The sequence below is a fragment of the Rosa rugosa genome, chromosome 3 (assembly GCF_958449725.1).
Source record: "Rosa rugosa chromosome 3, drRosRugo1.1, whole genome shotgun sequence".
NCBI lineage: Eukaryota > Viridiplantae > Streptophyta > Magnoliopsida > Rosales > Rosaceae > Rosa > Rosa rugosa.
In genome coordinates this window covers 22,357,127-22,363,613 of record NC_084822.1, presented here as the reverse complement: position 1 = coordinate 22,363,613, position 6,487 = coordinate 22,357,127, and the positions used below count along the sequence as shown (strand labels likewise).

The following is a 6,487-nucleotide window of genomic DNA, read 5'->3' as shown; positions in this document are numbered from 1 at the left end:
AATTCTGGGAGATGACACTAAGTATTCATGGAATTCATATGATTGTCTTAGGCTGAGAAGGTTGTAGGGATTCAAGGGGGATGCTTGGCCTACATTACCTGTAAGTGATCTTTACCTTAACTGGTGTTTGTTTTTCTATTGCTAAACTTGGTTTACTGAATAGCTTCCTGATAGCTATATATATATATATATATATGAATGAAGCCATTACAATGTTTTGGTCTCACAGTGAGAGATATGGATTCCAGTAAATGGTATGATTACTGGAAGTGTTGATTTCTTGAGTCTTTGGTGAAAAGTTTAACAAGGATCAAGCATGTCGTTTCCTTTTCCTAATGCAATTTATGATTGTAATTACTATCATCTTGTTAAAGAACCACCAATTTGGTTGCTTTAGCTCTTTGAAGAAGGGTGTTTATTAGGATTCTAATGTGAGCTGGGACACATTCCAGGATTGTGTGTCTTTGTTATGTGAAACTACAGTTTTTTTTTTGTAAAGAAGGTGTTGGTTTTGGGGAGATCTGCTATGAAGGTGATGTTGGTTAGTCTGGGCATCATGAAGGGATCAGTTTCTTCAATTTCTAGGAATGGCTCCTTTTTTGCCTTTCAAACAGATTGGAATGCGGAAGTTAGTTTCGTTGTTTTTGGTGCTTATTGTTTCTTTCTGCTAGGATTGTTGTACTTACTGGGTACTTTTTCTCACTGTATACTTGTCCACTTATCTATACTTATTCCTTTTTTGTCAATGACTTTCTCTGTAATTAAAAATAGATACAGATTGTGGTGCAACTTCTTTATTTGTCATTATATGAATGCACTGCACTAAACTAAATTGTTATCACACATGTATAATCATATATATACATCTGCCTTTTCTTAACTTTTATGCCTATTTATACATCTATATATATATATATATATATATATATATAACACTGCCTTTTCTTAACTTGTGGTTTAGAGAGTTGAGTATGTATTGTCATGATTTGCATTTATTTGTGTATACTGCACATACTAGACTAGGCAGTTAGCAAACAAGAGTAGACCTGGCTTAATTTTTCTTTTCAAGGTCCAGAGAAATAAAGGGACGTCTGAAGCCTATGGTAGTGCGGAGTTGGAAGAGTTGTGGGAAAGAGTTAAGATTTGAGATTCTCTTTGGGCCTCTATATTTGGGGAGTATGAAGATTACACTCTTTCATCTCTTGTTCTAGATTGGCAAGCATGTTTACTGTCAGTTGAGCATCTTATTCTGTTCCTCAAACTATCTTTCTTTTCTTATGTGGACTTCTTGTCCGCTTCTTTGTATTATGGTATTTGTTTTGTCAATAAAAAGCTGTTTCCTTTCAAATAAAAGAAAAAAAAAAGGTCCAGGTCTAGAGAAAATGTAGAAACAAAAATAAAATGTATGAGACTAAAATGTCTAATATTCATTGCCGCGTTGCATGTGCCTATGTATGTGTGTGCGCGCGCGTAAGATTGCTATCTGGAAGGCTGGTAATATGCCTATCCAGTATCGCAGGTAGGTAGCCAAAGCAACAGTTCCTTCATTAGCTCATAGCTTAGCTTAGCTTTCACTGCTAATGGTTTTAATTTTACTTTACTGTTTCATATTCAGTTATTCGCATAAGGACAGTCATCAGGTGTGATGTAGTAGTTGTAGTCATCTCGTTTTCAAGCATGTTGTAGATGCACATTAAATGACTAAGACTGAAGGATTGACTGACAATGTACTTTGATAAAGGTCCACTTTGTTGATCGCACCAAAGTGGTTTCTTTCTATTGTTTTAGCTTGCACTCATGACCTAGTTACATTACAAGTATTTTTAGAGTTAGGTGCGGTTATACTACGACCAAACTTAGTTTTATATTGTTGCATGAGCTGCAACAGTTTTTGCAGTTCTGCGGGAACATGGCACTGTTATTATGGCATTCCTTGAAGTGCTTGAAGATTTATGTTGCATAGATATGTTAGAGAAACAAAACAGTGTTTGACAAGTGAGAAGATAGGAGAATAAAAAAAAAATATCTCCTTTTCAATTAGAGTGCTATTTGCTTATTGTGGAAGACATTGAGATGATTTGTCTTGCACAGATTTTATTTTGCAGTTTTGTTTTGAAGGCAGAAAAAGAATAGTTGAGTTCTTGTTCAATGTGTGTACTTGTTAGTGTTTTACTTTCATCCATTTTCCTGGACTTGGTGAAATCACTGGTTGAAAATTATAGAGATCCCTAGTCAAAACGGGTTTCCATACTATCTTATTCCCTCTTAAACTACTTTTGACTTGGCTAATAAGATAAAATCGTGAGTAGTAGTTGAGTAGGAAAAGTGTGACATATTTACTAACAGACTTCTTGGTACTAGGCAATATAAGTTTTCTGAGATAAAACTTGCTTTTGGCTAACATTCTGAGAACTTAGGGATGTGAGAAGAATGGTAAGACCAATGTTCGTTACTTGCTGCATATTAGAGTATGCACCCTATCGTGATCCCTTCAAAAAAGTCTCCAGAACAGTCCCAAAGTCCCTAATACATAAGTATCCTGGAATTCAAGCAAGCAGTTCTTATTCAATCCTGTTAGTTATATATTGTATCTTAGTTATTTAATATAATTCTATAAATCCCTGAGTCCGTGAACCCTTCAACTATGAATCCCAAAATTCAAGCAACCAGCTCTTGAATTCATGGACTTTGGAATTTGAAATGCCTTTGCAAAAAGCTAGTATCATGATCCATTAAAGAGTCAACATGTCTTTGGCTTACCTTTGTTTCCCTGAATATTTTAATGTTTCTTAGGAGCACACAAAAATTGTAAAGGATAAAAGTGTTTCTGATATTCATTGTTGCATGTGCGTGTGTGTGTACGCGCGCCATGTGTAAAAGAGACAGAGACTGAGAGGGAGAAAGCGAGCAATGCATTGCATATATTTTGAATCTCTGAACAGTCATCCCATGATTACATTTCGGTAGTTGATTATTTGTTTGCATATAGTTCAGTAGTTTCTAAACTGTTTTTGTCTCTTCTTTACATGACTGGATTGCCCATATGTTACATGAGTTACTTCTTATATATATTAATACTTTTCCCATTAAACCTGTAGGTTGAAGATCTTGCTGACTTTTCCTTCCAGACAACGCCTATGTATATAGATGTGGATGATGGGAGAACTAAGGTAGGAATCCAACTGGTCTTTTGGATTCCACACTAAATATTAAGTCCACTTCATACTCATATAGACCTATTTATTCTTGTATTTTAGCCGTAATCTTTATAACCTGCCAAGATTGTGTGCATTACAGGCCACGAATATAGGACTGCAACAGGACTATTGTCTTGTGCCAAGTGCCAAGAGATTTTATTCTCCTATATTCTTTCCTGACGAGGAATCTATCAAAGAAAGTGATGGTCTTCTTCTCTTCTTGCAACTCAGTAAAATTCCACTCTGTTCAGCTCTTACTTGTTTTATTTTCCTCCTAAATGTACTCTTTCAAGTACTAATTGAGGCATGTATTTCTGTCTTCATGATTAGGTTTCTTGGAAACAATAAGTTGAATGGCGCTCTCTCTGAATCGAAAAGCTCATCTCTTCTCAATGTGTAAGTACTTCAGCATGTTTTCCTTAAACATCATCATAATTCATTACACTTGGAGTTTTCTGATTTTTCTGATAAGTATGTTCTGTATTTGATGAACTCATCTGAGTCATCTCTTTGTTGATAAATATAATGTACTTACTTCGGCTTTATCTGAACTGTACAATATCAGCTTCAAATTAATATGATGCAAAATCATATATCAGAGTATTGATAGGTTTGACCAATGCCTGAATTTTGATAATGGTCATGGTATTATTATATTTAATTATATTTACGTAGCTTGTATCTTTTCTGCAGATGAGTTAAATGCCTCACTAAGCTGCACATGAGTTAAATGCAGACGAGTAGACCACCTACCAGATTTGCAGCAAAGGTTTTTGTTCTTTTTTCTGCAATATCTTGTTCCTCATTGAGAATGAAGACTAGTTGCTCTTGTAATATGCAGCATAAGTCTATATGGGGGTCAAGAAAGATTTGTGTCTCTGCAATGGGTCAGCAAGTTTGTGTCTCTGCAAGCTCACTGGCCATTCCGTTTTCTATGACCACTTCTATGATTTGGGTGATTCCGTTCATGATCAGATTGTGAAACTAGTACAGCAGTACAGCAGTATAGCTAGCTAGTTCCTTTATTAACTTGTGTCTAGTAGAAATTTTTCATTCATTAAGCATTTAGACTTGTCTTCAGATCCAGATTAGTATATATGAGTTATTTTGAACTGAAGTTCATGATTAAGTTTGTGTACATGAGATACTAGTGGATTAATGGAAATTGCAATGAATGATTTTGAATGTGGATTTTATGGTTTCATACTTTCATTAATGGGCAATTTTAATTTCCAGAATGCATGCATACCAATTGTACAGGGGACTACTAAAATGTGTCATCACAAACTGCAAGCTACAACAAAAGCACACCAAAATGTGTGGTTGCAGCTGCACAGTGTATAACAACAACAAATAAGTGTGATTGGACATGATTACAGACAATATAAAACACGTACTATTAGTGGTCCTTGTTATATTCAGACTACAAAAATTTGTCGTCTAAATAATCTCAAACGACAGTAAATTGTCGTCGTAATGAGATTGACATAACAGAAATCTATTGTCTAAACCATTTCCCAACATCACATATGTATAATTGAAAAATCTTTCACACAACACTTAAATGTCATACAAATCAACTATAGAACGACATTTAATTGTCCTCTGATACACTTTACGACCACATATAATTGTCGTGTAAAGTAAATTAGCACAACCTTTAAGTGTTGTTGTATGAGAGAAGACACTACATATGAGTCTTCATATTTCTTATTTAAGGGCATTCAGACCACACAAATAAGTTTTGCAATATGCTTCACAGAATAGTATTTCAAAAAATATGTCATTGTTTTGTTTATCAGACAATACAAAACCGTTGTTTGAATGCTTTTAAAGAAACAGATCACAATGTTCCCAAAATGCAAAACTCATCAGACGACACATTTTTTATGTCGTCTGAATTTTCAGACGACAGAACTCTTCTGTCGTTCGATACGCCCAAGACACGACATCGTACTAGACGACACATTTTTGTTCGTTCAGACGACAGAACTGTTCTGTCGTCTGAAGGCCTTTTTGACATAGTGTTAATATGTAGATTTGTAAAATCAACATAAATAATTTGCATATGTACTTTGATAAAATTTTAAACAAAGTGTACAAGCAAGTGTGGTGGTTGACGACAAATAACATGTATATATGTTTATTTTGAATGTCCAATTTGCGGGGAACATGCGAGCTCTCATTATTTCTATATAACACATCGTTTATATGCAAAATGAAATAATCATATAGCATAAGTGTGATGATTGGATACATAGCGGCAATTTAAGCATGTAAACTCAAATCTTGCCTCACAGTCTGTGATCAAGTAGAGATGGAGCATGTAAACTCAATATAATTTTCATTTGGACATATAGGCCAACCAATGTTTTCTATCGATGATGCCATGTGCAAAAAATGTATAGCTGGAAGCATGTAGTTGAAGTCAATTAATGTAAATAACCTTTGAGACAAGGACTTGAATCATGCATCAGCAGGTTCTCATATTATATGGACAAGCATGCATGATTTTGATAGTTGGTTTCAGCGACACATGCAACATAATTATCAATATACAATTAACAAAGCATGTGGTGAAAGCATAAGGTGAAAGCATCATATTCTTGATGTATGACCATGCTCAGTTGATCACATAGGAAACATGCACACGTCTCTATAGTTACTTGCTGTCGTGGGCTTGTAAGTGCCGTGCACTTGGAGGCATGTAGGGATAAACTATAGGATATAATGCAGCATGTATATATTATAATCAACTAGAGATAATGATTTAAAGAAAGACTCATCTGGTTGGTCTGAGCGTTGCCATAGATGTTAATCAACTGAGATACTAGTGAACTGACGCGAGTCAAGCATCGAGTTTCGATGAGTTTGGTTCCGACAGAGGTGAAGCTCGGCGGAGGAGAAGCTCAGCGGTGAAGCTTGGCGAAGAAGCTTGCACAAGCCTGGCGGACTGGTGCTCTTAACAGCGGCAGCGGAGGTGTCGTCAGCGGTGGTGTAGTAACGGGGCCGCTAGCCGGAGGCTTTGATCGGCGGAGCAGTGGAGGGTGCTTGGTCCCCACATGAAGCTCGGCGGAGGTTTAGCCGCTGGAAGTGGTGGCTGACGCTGGAGGTTCCGCCGACTGATGCCAGCGGCGTATTCCAGAGGACTTGGCCGGCGGAGCCTTGGGATATCAGCGGAGAGCCGGAGATTGATGCTCCGTCAAGGCTTTGTTAGTGCTTGGAGCCAGCTGTGTCGTGCTTGGCGGATGGGATCCGCTAATGGCGTTGGCCGTAGCGGTGCCGCTCAA

At 36.7% G+C, this 6,487-nt stretch overlaps 1 long non-coding RNA gene across 2 annotated transcripts; it reads left to right on the top strand.

Moving 5' to 3' along the window:
• Positions 1–25: 25 nt before the first annotated feature.
• On the top strand, positions 26–4,388 carry LOC133739489 (uncharacterized). 2 transcript variants are annotated; one of them, XR_009860654.1, is made up of 5 exons: positions 26–100; positions 3,099–3,170; positions 3,298–3,427; positions 3,528–3,593; positions 3,891–4,388. It is a non-coding gene; the product is annotated as an uncharacterized LOC133739489 (long non-coding RNA). The 2 variants fall into 2 exon arrangements; XR_009860655.1 differs by lacking the exon at positions 26–100 and adding an exon at positions 225–1,234.
• Positions 4,389–6,487: the final 2,099 nt, after the last annotated feature.